At 35.8% G+C, this 18,403-nt stretch overlaps 1 non-coding gene across 1 annotated transcript; it reads right to left on the bottom strand.

The window, feature by feature from the left end:
• Positions 1-109, bottom strand: LOC131832824 (U6 spliceosomal RNA). The gene has a single exon (XR_009354186.1). It is a non-coding gene; the product is annotated as a U6 spliceosomal RNA (small nuclear RNA).
• Between the last annotated feature and the right edge of the window lie 18,294 nt (positions 110-18,403).

Below are 18,403 nucleotides of genomic sequence, written 5' to 3'. Positions count from 1 at the left end.
AAAAATATGGAACACTTCACAAATTTATATGTCTTCCTTGCACAGGGACCATGCTTATCTTCCCTGTATCATTCCAGTTTTTTAGTGTATGTGCTGCAGAAGCAAACACTATTTCTTCTTGTTGTCTGATTGCTGTGGCTAGTACTTCCAGTACTATGTTGAATAAAAGGGATAAGAGTGGACATCATTGTCTTGTTCCTGAGCTTAGAGGAAAAGCTGTCAGTTTTTCTGCATTGAGTATGATGTTGGCTATGGATTTTTTTTTTTTTAAATTTTGGCCTTTATTATGTTGAGGTGTGCTCCCTCCAAATATACTTTGTTGACAGTTTTTTATCATGAATGTGTGTTGTACTTTGTCAAATGCTTTTTCTGCATCCATTAAAATAATCATATGGTTTTTATCCTTTCTCTTATGATATGATACATAATGTTGCTTGATTTGCAAATATTGAAGCATGCTTGCATCTCTGGAATAAATCCCACTTAATTGAGAATTTTTTTTTCATATATTGTTGGCTTGAGTTTGCTAGAATTTTGTAGTGGATTTTTGCATCTACATTCATCAGAGATATTGGTCTGTAGTTTACTTTTTCTTATAGTGTCACTGCTCAGAAATTTTTGAAACGGTTTTTTGCAAATTGGAAAGAAGAGGGGTGGCTGCAGGAAATATTTCTTAAGTTGTTAGAATTCCGTTCTCAGATGACTTCTTTTCAGACTGCTGTACCTCACCAGTAGCAGGTTGGCACTGATGAAGAAACAAAAATAATTATGCAATTATTATGAAACTCTGTGTTCATAATAATACCTTTTTCTTCACAAATGGTAGCGGAGTGGGCAGGGAACCAGTCCCCTTGTCTCATGTAATTTCTTCCATCTGAAGATATATAAGAAAGTTTATAGCATTAGTTCAATGTGCATCCAAGATTTTCTTGCTTTTAGTGGTTAGATTCACTGGGCAATTTAATAGCCAAAATCCTTCCCACAAAATAAGAAAATGACTGCAGTTCCACCGGAAACTGAAAATAGCTTTTGGAAGAGTGAAAAATTTTGAAGTCCAGCATATTTATGTCTTATTTCACTATCTTCAGTGTTTTAAAAAATACTAAAAGCAGAATTAGTACTCAAAATCCCACCCTAAAAAAGGTCTCCTGTTTTTAAGACTACCGAAAATACTGATGTTCCTTTTGTAGGAGGCTTTCATCAGTATTAAAGAGATAATAGATGCGACTGCCTTTTAAACACTCATCTTGCAAATTCCTGTTATTTGAATTTTTTAATCTCTTGGAAGTGCCACTATACAAATGTGATTTTATTTTATAAAATGTCCCTAGACTTTCAATAGAATCTAGAATAGAAGTAGGTGGAGGTTCAATTTCCTTATTTTAAACACTTTCTCTAATTCTTACATTCAACAGAAGACTAATGCAAATAGAGTCAAGGGTCACATGGAACTCTTAACACACCAGGAAACCATCCCAGGGTGTGCTATTGGTTTTTCCCAACCACTTTCTTTATGGGTTCATTTCACATCTGATCTCACACCTTGGAAAAAATACAGATCTGAAGTTCACTTGAATGAGAGATTTTCCTCTTTATAACAGGAATAGAAATTGAGGGCTTTGATATTGTCATGGAAATGACTCTGTAAATGTGCTCAAAGGCCTGTTTCAAACAGAATGAGCAAGGAACAATTTTGTTTGTTTGTTTGTTTTTGTTTTTGTTTGTTTTCTTTTCAGATTATGAGATTGGAGTATGGGTAGAGAGAACCTCTGGTTGAGATAGTGGGAGGAAAAGGGGGAAAAAAAATGAGCCTGAAAGAATTCTTTATACTATGCCAGCAAGTTGTATAGGACAGCTTTATTAAAAAAAAAAAAAAAAAAATGTTTGTCTGCTCCTTCAGGTGCACGAAGACATAGCCTGTTGAGAACTGGAGAGGAAAGGTAGGAAATATATGAAAGAAAAAATGGAACAGCTCATTTGTCTCTGATTCTTAGTTTTAAAAAGGTAAATTTCATCTTGGAAATTATGACACACACAAACGTTAAAAAAAAATTCTACTTTTCAAAGCAAGTAACTGATTTTTTTTTTTAAAGCAGGATTTGAGAAAGAAATAATGTTTCAGCAAATATTTAAATAGCTAATTAAATAAATGTTTGCTTTGGTCCTTGTATCATGTAGAACTTTATTTTCTTTTAACGAAATGCAAAAAAAAAAAAAAACAAAAAAACCTTTATTTCTCTTAAATTAAAAAAAAAAGAATAAGTTGAAGACAGGGAAGTGATAATGAACTGTTGCTTTAAAAAATACTGACCTTCATAAAATAAGACTATTAAATTGGATTTCAGGTTTTAGGATCTCAATGTTATCTTAATTTCTAACCTTAGAAGTATCTAAAATTAAAAATGCAAGAGTCTTCCCCACTTCATATAAATCAAAAAATTTTGGAGAAAAATAGAGAAAAAAATTCCTGGATATAAGCTTTGAGGACACTTTAGAGCTAATAATATTGATCACTAGTGCAAAGCATGGTATTTTCAAAGTCACAGTATAGCCCATATCCTGACCCTACCTTTAAGGGCACATCCTTTTATAAAACACTCTATCGACTCTTTTAATACTTGTTCTTTGAGTCCAGGGAGCTAGTGAAGGAAGACTATTCTATCAGAGTTGCTCACAGCATCAATGCACCCATCAACACCTTCTTGACCTTTGAGAAAAAGTTAATGTCTTATCACTGCTAAATAAGCTTGGGAAATACTTCTTTGGTCACCTACCTTGTGGCAACTAGAGACTGTCTAAAAAGCATTTAAACTCCTCTCAGAACAAGAGATAATAAAGAGTTACCACTGAATTTTAACATAAGGGCATTCTATTTTAAAATAGCCCAGCTTAATGGAATGTGTATCTAAATTAATTTGAATTCCATTATATTATGCCCAAAGGCAACTCATATTATATGGAGGCAATCCTTCCAGGTGGAGTTGGCAGTACTCGGGATTCTTAGGTGAGAGTATTCTGTGTCTGTATGAAAATAAAATCTGCAACAGGCTTCTAATCTCACTTTTAATTCAGTTGCATCCACCCTGGTGAAAGAATAGAGTGATTTGCTATTCTCTCTATTCAAAGACATGCCTTCTATTTAGAGGCATGTTCATAAATGTTTGAGAAGTACGCTTTTAACATTAATCAAGAAATTACATAAAATGAACTGAGTGTAACCTCTATTGAAGATTAATATTCAGTACATAGCACCTATAAAGATAATATGATTCTATCTTCAACAGAAATAAAAAAAATATAAAGCACTGAGTAGGGTGCCTGGTGGCTCAGTCAGTTAAGCATCTGCCTTCCGCTCAGGTCATGATCCCGGGGTCCTGAGATCTAGCAACTGCATCAGGTTTTCTGCTCAACGGGGAGCCTGCCTTTCCATTGTCTCCCTCTACTGTTCCCCCTGCTTGTGCTCTCTCACTCTATCAAATAAATAAATAAAATCTGGAAAAAAAAAAAAAAAAAGCACTGAGTAATTCAAAAGGAAAAAAAGAAAGAAAGAGAAAAGAAAAAAGAAAGATTCCTCCTGTTTTCCAAAATGGGGATTAGGCAAAATAAGAAAAAGAACGTCCAAAGACATAAAGATAGGAATTAAGATTCAGGAAACTCTCAAATCCTAGATACTTCTGATGCTGAATTAAATTTCTATTTGAAAGAATATGAATCATTTTCCAGAAGCCTCGTGTCAATATAAGGACTTAGGAAAAGGTGGGGAAATGGGGCCTTTTAAAAAAGGCTGATCTTGTAAATGAGCAATAACAGAAACTCCTCTTGTATGAAAAAGTCAAATACAGTCTCGAGTGCCAAAGACCTTGAGCTTAATCCTATTATTCAATCAAGTCTGAAATACACTAAATCTTAATTTTGTATAGTTCTTCACAGTTCACAATTTTTTCAGTAATTCTATCCCCTTTAGCTATTTGTTTTCTTCTTAACAATTGTCAGTATCTTACATATTAGACATTTATTTGCTTATTTCTTTATTATCTTTCTCCTATTGCTAAAATGTAAATTCCATAAAAGCAAGGATGTTACCCTGCTTTGTTCATTTCTATATCCCCAGCACCCACAGCAATGCTTGGTGCAGGGTAAACAATGGATTATTTGCTGGATATCTATTGAATAAATGAGATAAATGAAATGGATAAACACTACTGCATTTGAGCTTCAAAACCCCTAGAGAAAAAGACTTGTATTTCTTACCCTCTTTAGAGATGAGAAAGCCAAGATTCAAAAGAGTATATTATTTATAATAGTACGAACAGTTAAGTAGAGTCAGAGTCATAATTAGGTCCACTGTAGTTCTATTTTTTGCTGACTTGTCCAAAGGGACTAGATTATGAATGGTCAAAGATTACATTTCCACTTTTTCTGAAGACTGATGCAAGAGAAAAAAAAATGAATAAATTCACATCCTTCTCTAAAACCATAGCTGTCAAACTTTCTCAGCTTTCTTTCCTCTTTCATCACTTCCTGTAATTAAATTCCTCTGCTGATATGTTTGTTGTCTCAGCACCCACTTTGTATTTATGATTTCCTTCTTGGTATCTTTGTCTTTATCTTTTTATTTTATGATTTTATTTATTTATTTGTGTGAGAGAGGGATAGCGAGAGAGAGAGAGAGAGAGTAAGAGAGGGAGAGAGAGAGAGAGAGAGAGATAGCCTGTGTAGGGAGGAGAGGGAGCACATCATCACCCTTCACAGGAACTTAGCAAAAGCTTAATGCTGTACTGGCTAGCTGCAGGGGCGCTATGGTATATGAGTACAACATAGGCAATGGGGCCCTGATAATCAGCATGTGCCCCTGACAGGTTAGAGGTATCTGAACCCACCCATTCCAGGATTTGATTTATAATCACAGTGAGAAAGGAGGTAATAAACCAGCCAATAGTTATTTTGTAGGACTCAGTCTCTGATGGTAATGGGTGGATCAACTTTATCTTCTCCATCACCAGCTATTCCAGAGCACTTTTGTTAAAATATCATGCTATATCCTTTATTTCCAGTCCCTGCTCTTTCTTTCCTTTTCTTCTTTGTGAAACACTAAGTTCATTCCTTTTAGAGCTAGTAGTAAGCAGCTATAGCACATGACTCATTGTGATTCTCATGTCCCTCCTAGCATCTAGTTCTGCCTCTAAACTGGTGCCTCACATTTTCATTAAAGTCAAATACGGCACCTTCTAAACAATGGCCAAAGAAAAGATGTGGAGAGATACAGATATTTCAGTAATCAGGTTTCTGTTATTGAAAATGCCTATCAGACCATAAGAATAAATTCTTTCTGGACCTGACTTTCAGTTATTAACATTTTGTGAAGTCAAGTTAAATAAATAGGTTCACTGGTGGACTTATGACACTGGACATGCAAGATAGAAGTGCTTCAAATAAGGCCAAGTTCTGGGCTCCGAGGGGACTTTGTGCATATACAAAGAAAAATGGAAGCTTTAGAAGAGTGTCCTAGGACAGGTCCGAGCTCAGGATATTCCTTTCAATTGTTAAACAATGTGTGCTGCACTGAGCTTTAGTCTAGACAAGATGGAAATGATGCCAAGACTATTTATCAGCAAAGATGAACCACAGGATTCAAAGAACAGAATAAGCCCTGCCCATCAAAGGGTCAAAGAGATGAGAAGGACAGGAAATTGGGATCCTTCTTGAGAGTGAGTCCAAACACCTGGCTAGGAAGACGCTTAATGTTCTTACATCTGTAGGTGATGGACACATTAGAGAACACCTATATCACGTTTGTGCTTGGATACAAGGCGGAGAATAACTTTAAATTTGAGTCATTGTATCTCTCTTACTTTATTTTTGGACAAATTTTGTTTGGGGAATACCAATTAGTCCACATAAACCTCAATCAATATTAATTTTAGTTGCTTATGGAAGCCAGTGTGAAGAAACCTACATTTATTTTTTAAAGACTGATTGATTTATTTTAGAGAGAGAGAGAGATTGAGAGTGGCAGGTAGGGGGAGGAAAGGAGGAGAAGAGAGTCTTAAGCAGACTCTGAACTAAGCTCAGAGCCCCATGACCCTGTGATCACCACCTGAGTGGAAACCAAGTTGGACACTTAACCAACTGCACCACCCAGTGCCCCAAAACCTATATTTCAACAAACAAACAAACAAACAAACAAATAAACCAGGCCCCATTTCCTAGATATTCTGACCTAATTGGTCAACAATGGAATCTTGGAATCTATTTTTTTCTTAAGATCTTTTAGGTGATTCTAATGTGTAGTAGCCAAGGTTGAACTATTAACCTGAGAAAAATAGCCGTTTTCTAAATAGCAGATTTAGTAAATATTCCTAAGGTTACAATAACCTCATAAAGATTAAAAAAAAAAAAAAGACAACATGTGGTTAGGTTGTGGTGGTGATGAATATTTACCTACTAGAGTCATGGAAAATAAAAACCCTTCCTAGTATTACATCAATGGGTGATTGAGAAATAGCCATTCAGAAAGTTTTAAGAATGGGTACCTGAAGACATCATGGGACATAATTATCTTACCAGCCCTAAAGTATTTACATCTAGACCCATAAGTGAGAAAGAAATATCTCATTTAAACCATTTTTATTTTATTTTTTGTTATTTTCAGTAGTAATTAACTGCTAATAAGTCCTAGTTGTTCATTCATCAGCATGCCTATCACAGAGACTGCTTGTGAATGAAGACAGTGGAAAGTAAAGCAAAAAGAAAAAGACAGAATTCTGTTGATACAATCTGAGTCACTAGATCTAGCCATTCCTGAAGCTGTACTACCTTTCCATTTTTCAGTAATATAAGTCAACCTATTTATTTTTTAAAGATATTTTAAGTTGAGTTTCTGTCATTTGAAAAAAAAAAAAAAAGGTCCAGACCAATCTAGCAATCTTTAGGAAACATGTTCTCAGTAACGTATATGACACTATTTTGATCAATTATGGGCTATGGGATTGGGAGTAGGAAACAAATTATTTAAACCTTCAGATTCTCAAACCACAGAGAGATCTAAACTGACATATAGATTATATTAGCATCCACGTTATTCCTTTATCATGGCATTTTATTTTTACTATTTTAAAATACCACAGGGGATTTGAGTGACTTCCAAGAGTTAAGACATTTCTCTGGAAAATGGTAATTTAGGCAGATTTCAAATTACAGGAGAGACCGAAAAGATTCTGAAGTATGAAACTAGAGGTAGGAGACCAGTTTTGAGTAGGAATTGAGATTATGGGGGCCTCATGGCACCAGGTGTAAATAGGAAGGGGCAAAGTTAAAAAACCAATTCAGTCTCTACCTTTAACATATTTATGTCCTACTGGTATCTTATATTAGTAAAGTGTTTTGTAGTTCAGGACATATTTTCCCATGTTATCTCATTTGATACTTAGCAATTATTCTCTGGAGTAAGTAAAGGAGTTAACTAGTTTCAGCATTTTATGAAATGGAAGCTGAGGCTTGGTGTGATTATGCGTCTTGTCCAGAATTACATGGGTGTCAGAGCAGGGGTTAAATTCGAGATTTTTAGATTAGCAGTCCAGTATTGATATACCAGGTCTCTCTGTACACAGAGATACCCCTATAAACAAAGTTTTCTTTTCAGCAACTTTCTTTGTAAATTCTACCTCATTGTTCATTGCTTTCTTCTCACCTATGACTTCCCCTGAGTAGTGATAGATCTAAAAGACAGAGCTTCATCCTGAGTTGAATCATCTTTATAATGTAGTATTAGAACCAAGAGGTGTGTGTGTGTGTGTGTGTTTATCAAGGGAGGGAAGACAGGAATTACCAAACAATGACAAAAAAACCCAACCTTGAGTCCCACAGAATGGATTTATGTTAATTTGAAAATTAACATAAATGCTAAATGTCTGCTAAATGCTAAATGTCTGCTCAGTGCCTCCTACAAAATGAGATCACCTCTCATTCATTCTCATACCAGTAGCCCTGATAATTTTAATAATTTGCTATTTCAAGGAGCCATGGGAAAAGAAAGGAAGTTGCTTTTAGACAGTGTCTTATTCAAGCAAACGGAAATGGTTTCCGAACCACAGAAAACAAATAAACATGCCTCTCCCTGGAACTTCACTAGTGTTTGCCTGTTGTCTGGCACTAAGAAATGTACTTTAAAATAATGGTGCAGTGTGTGCCTGGAGATTCTGAATGCTAGTAGGGCTATCTAAACTCTAGATGAAGAGGATGTTGACTATGTCTAGGACCACTGAGCTTGGACCAGTTCCCAAATGCTGGGTGTGAAACCACATGCTAAATGTCTTTCCATTCCAAAATGAAATGCCAAATCCTTAATGGTCAGCTCAGCTTTCATAGTTTCTAAAGAAGCATATTTTATTATTGCTCAAAATACAATGCTTACATATTATGTATATCGCCATCGTATATGACACCCTTCACAATATTGTTACTTCCCATTCTGGTGACATTGTAAAGCATTCTAAAGATTTATGCATTTTCTATTATCATGTCCATTGATGTGCCTTTCATCCTTTGCTTATGAATTAAAAAATGTGTTGTTTGGAATTCTGTGGGATCCTGCTGAATTCCTTAGTACCATGGTCAAACACAGCTAAATGGTTATCCTTTTCCATAATATTATTCTTGGGCATAGAGGGGAGTATCTTTTTAATAAAGGAAAATTGGCAAAGATACTTCTTGCAGTGCAGTCCTGGTTTGGCATAAAAATATGAGGCACCGGAGATGCAAACATCTCATCTTCAGATCCTTACCTGGCAAAGATGCAAGAGGACATATTCCATGACATTGCTCAGCAATCTGCAGCACCATGGTAGGTCTTAGGTCTTTGGACTGACCTTTTCCCAGATGGTAGGAATCCAAAGTAAAGCAATGTGACCTGGCAAATGTAGGATTCTGGAGCAGAGTGTGTGATTTCTTCCATTCCTATGGAGATCCTCATTTGGCTGAAAGTCCAACCAGGGACAAAGTGTTTCCAGATCTTTGGCAGAAAAAGGAGTGCCCTCTTTTCAACTTTCTTTATTTCAAAGAAGTAGAATGCTAAAAAGAAAATATGAATATCATCTACACTTTTGCTATAGCAATAACAGCCATGTCAGTCTTAATGCTAATACAATACTGATGTTAATATTAGTTATATATAAGATCATTATAAGAATATAATACTGATTTTTTCTAAGCTACAGAATATAAGATGAGACAGTAGATGAACTATCTATGTATACATATGTGTATATATGTGCAAACATGTTTGTGTGACATGTAATGTGATGACATATGTACATATGCATATATGCATAATATGTGTATATGTGTATACACATGTAGTATATCGAGCATGCAGGACTCATGAGATGTAATCAGAAAAAGCCACTTTGGTTTTGTTTTCTGTCTTGTGCTGTCCTTTTTATTTTTTTATTAGTTTTTTTTTAAAGATTTATTTATTTATTTGACAGAGAGATTACAAGTAGGCAGAGAGGCAGGCAGACAGAGAGAGGAGGAAGCAGGCTCTCTGCTCAGCAGGGAGCCCAATGCGGGACTCGATCCCAGGACCCTGAGATCATGACCTGAGCCGAAGGCAGCAGCTTAACCTACTGAGCCACCCAGGCGCCCAATGCTGTCCTTTTTAGTTGGAGGACATCTTTCTCTGCCTCTGGATAAAAACAAGCAATTTTCCACATGATGTGTAAAATCCTACAATCACTTTAAGTTGTAAGATACAATCTTGATCCAGAAACTAGAATTTTCAGCTCAATATATGAATCAGTGTAGTAGAAGCTAAGTTGTTCTTCTCTACTCTGCCCTCATGCCATATACTGGACTTGCAAAGTCTCCTCTCAGCTGCTGTGAATCTTGCCTATGAATGGCTCCCAGACATTTCTCTCAGGAGAAGTGTCCTTAGCTGACAGGTGCCATCTTCCCTGGGAAGTCATGACACCATCACCACATCCCCCATATTGTAACTTATATGGCATGTATCCTGAAATCATATCCTAACCCCACTTTTCCACTTTTCTTTTCCTTAACCTTAATGACTTTTTCTGAAGAACACTCCTCAAAAACGTGTTTGCCCTGAATTCTATAGTCAGTCTCTGTTTCTAAGGAACCCAATCTAAGACAAAATAAAACAAAACAAAAAAAAAAAATCATTTTCATTTAAAGTTAAGATTTTCCACCCTTCACTCAAGGTAGAGCTGTCTACAGGAAGTTCAACCTTCAGAGAAGAGGAAGGGGTCATTTCTTATTACATGTCCAGCATACTACTGCCTTACTCACAATCAGCTGTTTACTATTATCAAATAATTTTCCTGTATCTCTTGAAATATATTTTTATTTTTAAGACTGCAAATATATTGTAATCCACAGATATTTTCTGACATTGAATCATCCTTATACCTCTGGTGGGAAAAAAATCTTACACCACCATGATGTTCTGTAGATTTTGAAGCTGTTTTGTTAGGACACACTCTCATCCCTTAGTCTCTACTTCTATCTTCCACATCCTAATATTACCTAGGATTTTAATTCTGGAATAGTAAGAGGTTTTTGTTGGGTTTTGTTTATTCTGTTTGTTTTCCCTTTGGCCCCTGATAATTGTTTGGACAAAAAAACACTTTAGGGGGCGCCTGCGTGGCTCAGTGGGTTAAAGCCTCTGCCTTCAGCTCAGGTCATGTTCCCAGGGTACTTTAAAAAAAATAACAAAAAATAATAACAAAAACAAAACAAAACAAAACAAGAAAACAAAAACCACTTTCATACATTTATCTAATTATCTTTATTTTCCATATCTTTGGTTGTGTCCCCTAGAATAACTTTTCTTCTTTTTATTTTTTTAAGATTTTATTTATTTATTTGACAGGCAGAGACCACAAGTAGGCAGAGAGGTTGGCAGAAAGAGAGAGAGAGAAGAGGAGGAGGAGGAGGAAACAGGCTCCCTGCTGAGCAGAGAGCCCGATGCGGGGCTCGATCCCAGGACCCTGAGCCACCCAGGTGCCCCATAATTTTTCTTCTTATTGGAGTACTGCCTCCAAGAGTGTTTACAAAGTGGTTCTTTGTGGGGCAAAATTGGTGTGACTGAGAACATCTCCATTGAACCCTCCATGGTGCTGTTGAAATGTGGCTGTGAGTATCCTCTAGGTGACAAGCACTCAAAGGTAAATTTGAGAGCCTTTTCAGGGTTGACCACCCCCACCTTCGAGCCTCCACACCACAACAATTCACTTTCTAGTTTACCTCTTGTGCACTCCTTAGATCTTGACCCAAAAAGTACACCCATACTCTCTTACTGCTGGGGTCTCCTGATCTAGGAAGAAGCTCCTGAGGAGATTCTTTGAAGACAATATAAATCTGACTATCTTCACAGGAAGATGAGTTTCACAGGAAATTCATATATCCTCAGACTTCGAAAATGTTGGCTCCCCCCACTAACTCACTTCTCTCCTCACTGGGACCTTATGCATGTCCTCTGCCCACATCTCCCAGGCAGGAAGACACTGAACACCATTAGTTTCTTTCAAATTCTCTTTCATTGCTACCCCAGTCTAGCATTGAGGGACTCACGTTCTGTAGCTCAGGAAGACTTCTTCCTTATTTCCAGTCTTCTCTTACTGAAGGTCAGGAATAAAAGGGCTCTGACTTTTCAAGAGCATTATGAGAATGTAGGATAATGAAGTAATGCCTTCAAAATTCTGGGAAAATGTAATCTAAGGAAGATAATGAAAAAAATCTATACATTGCCAAGTCATAGAGAGAATATTTTCAGACATAAATGGTCCCTAAAACTTTATCTAAAATGTCCTATTTCTTAGGAAGCTGCTAATGAATATATTCCACTTAATTAAGGGAATTAAAGCAAAAGAGGATAAATGGGATCCAGAAAGCAAACAATCTAATCCAAGAGGAAAGCAAAAAGAATTCCCAAAATGGTAACAGGAGATTTCAAGACACCAGTCATTTACCTCCAGATTGGAGAAAGTCAGAATATATACATCTTTAAAAAGATGATACATGCAAATCAAAACCACAGTGAGATATTACCTTATACATGTTAGAATGGCTGTTATCAAAAAGACAAAAAAAAAAAAAAAAAGAAGCAAGTGTTGAAGATGTGGAGAAAAGGGAATGCTTGCACAGTCTTGGTGGGAATGTAAATTGGTGTGGCTTCTATAGAAAACAGCATGGGGATTCCTCAAAATATTAAAAATAGGACTGATATATGATACAGCATTTTCATTTCTGGGTATTTATCCAAAGGAAATGAAAACACTAATTTGAAAAGGCATATGTCTCCCACATTCCTGCAATATTACTCACAATAGCCAACATATGGAAACAACCTACATGTCCATCAATGGATAAATGGATAAGAAAAATATATACATACACAATGGGATATTATTCAGTCATAAAAAAAATAATATCTTGCCATTCGCAACAACATGGATGAATCTCGGGAGCACTAAGTGAAATAGGTCAGACAGAGAAAGACAACTACTACTTAATCTCATTTATATATAGAACAATTGGGGGATGGATGAAATGGGTGAAGGGGTTAAAAGGTACAAACTTCCAGGTATAAAATAAATAAGCCATGAGGATATAATGTGTAGCATGGTGGCCATAGTGAATAATACCATATTATGTATTTGAAAGTTGCTAAGAGAGTAGATGGTAGATGTTAAAAATTTTCATCCCAAGGAAGAAAAATTGTAGCTATGTGAGGTGATAGAGGTTAACTAGACTTAATGTAGTGATCATTTCTCAATATATTCAAATATTGAATCATTATGTTGTACACCTGAAACCTATTTATTATATGTCAATTTTACTTCAATTAAAATAATTTTTAAAAGATGATATTGTCAGAAAACGGAAGGTTTTTTTAAAAAAATTTTATTTATTTATTTGACAGAGAGAGAGCAAGAGCAGGGGAAACAGCAGAGGGAGAGGGAGAAGCAGGCTCCTGTTGAATAGACAGCCCGACATGGGGTTCAATCCCAGGACCCAGGGATCATGACCTGAGCTAAAGGAGACATTAACTAACTGAGCCACCCAGGCACCTCCAAAATGGGAGTATTTGAACATAAGAAGAGTATTTGAACATATAATAGAAAGTTTGGGGCTAATTATGATAAGAAGACAAAAAATAAATACATGAATAAAATAAGACCATAACTCTAAGAAAAACCCAAAAATGTGCAGGAAAAGAAAAGTAATTAAACTATAGTACATAGCTCATTTGTAAGTAGTTTGCATAATGAAAATGGTGTAAATCTGGAATATTTATTGAACCAAAATTACAGTAACACTATTTTAGGAAAACAGAAACAAACATGCAAGCAAAACCCCTCAACTTTCAAAGTTAAAGAATAATGCCCCAATGTGACAAATTAAGATGCTATCTTATGACAAATAATATGCTATTACAACCATATTATTAAGAGAATATATTTTTTTCTTTTCTTGTTCTTCTTTTCATCTTTTCTTTTTACTTTCTTTTCTTTCTTTCTTTTTTTTTTTTTTTTTTTTTTTACTTTACAAAGTCTAAAAGAATAAAATAGTGTTTGTATCTGGGGTGCAGGAAGTGGTAAGGGGTATAACAGCAGGGAACTTCTGTTTTTCACTTCAAAATTAGACTGTAGAATTCTTGAGCATTGTATTTTTTTCAAACATTTGATAGAAAATAAAAACTGAATTTAAATACATCAAAAGTTAAAATAGGGATTATTAAATAAATGTCACTGAGATAACTGCTTATCCATAAGGGAAAAGTAAAAGTAGATTTCTACCTCTCACCATCCACAAAAACAAGTTCAAAATGATTATAAGACCTAAAAAGCTTTAAACCCTTAAAAAAATAGATGAGTATCTTTATGACAGTCTAAGGCAGATTCCTTAAAATGCAGAATACTACAAATATAAGGGAAAATATTAATAAATCATTGCACATTGTAGTAAAAATCTTTTGAACCATTAAAAAAGTCACCATAAGCAAAGTTGAGACAAGTCACAGACTGGGAGAAGATATAATTTCTAAAATATTCAGAATATATATGAAATTCCTAGAAATAATAAGATTACTGTGGAAAGTTTAACAGAAAAAAAAAAAAGGAAATAGTATACTTAGGCAATTTGCTAAAGAAGAAATCTCAATGACCAAAAAATAAAAGGAAAGACAGATAAACACAAGGATCAGATTAAAACATGGAGAAATCATTTTACACCAATGAAATTAGGGGAGTGGGGGAGAACAATATGAAAGCCAGTAACACCAACTGTAGGAAAGAATATGGGGAAAGAGAATTTATATATTGCTTGTGGCATAACAAATTGGTACAACTACCAAGACTAGCACCTGGAAAACCTGAAAATGAGTATAGCACATTAATTAAACTTCTAGGTATATTCTTCAGGCCTAGAGAAATTATTGTACCTTTGGCCAAGGGGTAATGATACTCTTTTACACAAAGGTATTTTTTACTGCACTGTTTGAAATAGGGGGAAATGGACAGTAACCTAAATGTCCATAAAGACTGGAGGAATAAGCATGGCTTATTCAAAACAATGGAAAACTATGCACCTGTTGAAATGAATGAAATAGTTTTATAGGAATAAATTTGGGGAACATACTACGTAAGAAATAGGACCAAATTGAAGTTGCAAAATGGTATGTATGATTTCACATATGTGAAATTTTAAAGCATAACATAGTATTCTATATGTTTATGGATATATACATATAGAGTCAAAGTCTGAAAACGTTCATGGGAAAGCTTTCCAAAAAATTCAGGATTATGGTGATTCTTAAGAGAGGGCAGGAAGGATGGGAAAGAGATGTAGGAAAGACAGTATTAGATGCTTCCCAATGCTTGATTTCAAATGCTCGAATAAAAGTGATCCGAAGAAAGTAAATAGAAGACTAACATTTATTAAATCTGAGGGGGTGGATGAGTGGATTTCTGTTGTATTCATTTCCTGTACATTTGAAATCTTTACCAACAATGGCATAGAGAGATATGTGCCAGCTATCAGAAGGCCAGGCCTACTTTCTGGTCTGCACTAAATACAGATACATGCTCTTGGCCAAATCCCTTGGCAACTTTCAATGTCAGCTTCATTACTTGTAAATGGAGAGGAAGAGCATTTTGCCCAGCCAGCTTCAGTGTTTTGAATATGAATAAAGGAAATGATATATGTAAAAAGTCACCTTGAAAATTATTCAGAGCTGGGGCACCGGGGTGGCTCAGTGGGTTAAAGCCTCTGCCTTCGGCTCTGGTCATGATCCCAAGGTCCTGGGATCGAGCCCCACATCAGGCTGTCTGCTCAGCAGGGAGCCTGCTTCCTCCTCTCTCTCACTGCCTGCCTCTCTGCCTACTTGTGATCTCTATCTGTCAAATAAATAAAATCTTTAAAAAAAAAAAAGAAAATTATTCAGAGCTAAGTAATAAAAGAACTATCACTGTTTGCTTGTTGACATCTAAAAAATGAATAACCTTAAAAAATAATACTAGTTCAGGGGACCTATGTCAACCCCTGGTATTACCTATTCTATGAGTTTTATATCATTATTTTCACAGTGCAAAATTCTACTTGCCATCTCATCCTGCTTGGGAGGCTTGACAAGGAGAGGGAGAAAACTGAATCCCATCATTGCTCTCAACTCGATCCCGTAAAGATTTGAAAGAGTTAATGCATGAAGATGGGTCAGCAACCACTGGGAGAAAAACATACTGCATGTAAAGATTATATTTTGGGAAATGACAATTGAGTAGAAAAGACTGCTGGCAAAGGAACACAACACTTGCTTCTATTTAGAGCTTTAAAAAATTCATTTGAAATAATAGCATTGGAAAAAAATGTAAAGAGAGAATAAAAGGAGCTTTCTGTATATGTACTCTTCTTAGTTGTGCTCTTTTTAATAAATGAACTCTCCTCAAAAACATTTGTTAGATAGAAGCAATTAAGGTTGAGACTCTAGCCTCTCTCCACTAATTAATTACAGCAAATGAGCTTATAATGTGCATCATAACAACTTAATAAGCTAGGCCAAACTATTTTAGATTCTGCTATGCTAGTATTTCATCATGGCTGGGCTATTTAAATTAGGTAAGTAGTATCTGAACGTAAATAGCTTTTGAATTACCTGTGTCCTTCAAAATAAACTCTATGCCTTGAGCAGATGTGCTATTTATGTGGATGAGGTGACAGCAAAAAATGACCTAGAAGTGAGGACTGTGAAAGGAGGAAGAGACAGGACAAACATGTGAGCTCACACAAACTCTCACCATCAATAATCTGTTATCCATCCAGCATCACACACTGGCTGACCGGAAGCCTTTCCAAGAGGTCCTATACATTTTTCAATATTTGTTGGACCTGAACTGTGGAGAACCCAATAGCTGCATTAGCTTCTCTTTTTTGACATCATTGGTTACATGATCAATTCTCGCCTCAAAAGTCTAACTGAACATGGATCAAAGGGTGACTAATACAAGCTCTTTAGCAATGTCCCTGCTTCTAATGAAACTTTAAAGGCAATTAATGACTCATTGAGTCAATGAATAGACTTTGTGCATCTGGGGATGAGTTAAAATATGGCTTAGTGTCAAATGAAAGAGGCGAGGGCCCCAGACCAGCTGTGAATTATCTCAAACACAATTATCTGAAACTTTAAAATTCTGGCTTCTTTTAAATCAAAGGGCACTAGTCTTCCAGGTAGTAACATCTGCTACTACCTCAAGGTGTTAATTGACTAACTTAAGCAAAAGTCACAGATCCTCATCTCTCCGTCCTTAAAGCACAAGGAGTATTAGGGTATAATTCAGGCATTTCCAGAAAGGATAGAGAAAACAGGGTATCACACACACTTGTGGAACTCAAGAGAGGTCTTTCAGGTGGTCTTTTCTGTGGATCCTTCTTTCCTGTTTATTTATTCATACTGAATTTCTCTAGGACATACAGCAGAGATTTTCACTATAGGATAGAAAACACAGTGGAACTAGCACCTCAAAATATTTCTGAAGCATGAGTCATTTAGAGGCAGAGGAAAACATGCCAGTTTGAAAGGCCAGAAGAAATTCTAAAGGCAAAGGCCAGTGACAAGAAGAAGTAATTGTCATCCTTCATCTTTGCTGTCATACTTATCATCTCTGGGAAGTAATGGGTGAAAATGAGGACACACACACGCACACACACACACACACACACACTATAATTGATCTAAGGACAAATAATGGCATAAACAGTATTTGAACACATTTCTTGATGTCTATTTCAAAATACATTTTACCCTCAAATTTGTGATCCTCCTGGGATAAGAAGTGAATATATATATAAATATATAACATAAATATATAATATATACACCTTTCAGGAGTGATGCTTTCAGTAAATTTTTTGGACAGAATCAAAAATGGACTGTAAACTGGGCCTCTAACTCATTTCTTCTCTCATAACTGCTCTCCCATTTCTTCTTCTTCCCTATAAGGGACCTATTTTAGAAAGTCCTTGATAAGAAGCCAAATGATAAAAATTCCAAGTATACATGTTTTTAAAAGCCCATTCCCAAATCCTAAATCCTCCAAAACACAAAGGGGTACAGTAATAATGATAGAATGACAGGCACAGGGATGAGATGGTGGTTGGTCAAGCCATAGGGCCCTCTCAGTCCATCACTGATCCATTTCCTTAACAGGCCAATCAGGAACACACGTGAACAAGAATTGACAAGTGAGGAGAGATCTGCATTGTGTTCACTCTTGGTCAATGAAGTAGAACACACAAAGACACTCAAGATTTTGAGAAAACTGGATACTTTCATAAAAATCTTTTCTGTATAGAAAAATGCCTAAGCAAGCCATTTGGAAAGACTTGGGGTCAGCTGAAATCCTACTGATGCCTCAAAGAGTAAGAAGTTTGTCTCAGCAATATAAACCAACTAAATTTTTTTCTTCAACAAGGAAAGCCAGTACTTTTTAAATACCTGTATCACTCATTGTCAAGCAATAAATTGATTGTGTATTTGCTTAAAACAGGAAAATGAGGACACAGCCAGACAACCTAGCTTATTATATTTCCGCAGCTCCTACTATATTCTTGCATTCCTTTTTTTAATTGTCACACTGCCCACGTGGTCTATAGCAAAGCTCAAAATGCTCCAATCATTCTACTCTTTTAATGAGTTTATCCACCTCACCAAAGCATGGAAGCCTTCTCTGAAGTTCCATGACTGCACATCACAGAATAGCTTGGCAGCCTTCAACTCTAATAACATAAATGGCCTCTTAAACAATAGCTCCTTTGATTTAAATCAAATTTATCAATGTCATATCAACTCTAGAACAGTATTCTCATTTAGAAAGCAAATTTCATCAGT

Source organism: Mustela lutreola, chromosome 5, assembly GCF_030435805.1.
Source record: "Mustela lutreola isolate mMusLut2 chromosome 5, mMusLut2.pri, whole genome shotgun sequence".
Lineage (NCBI taxonomy): Eukaryota > Metazoa > Chordata > Mammalia > Carnivora > Mustelidae > Mustela > Mustela lutreola.
The sequence above is the reverse complement of the archived record's forward strand: the minus strand, read 5'-3'. Positions and strand labels throughout refer to the sequence as shown.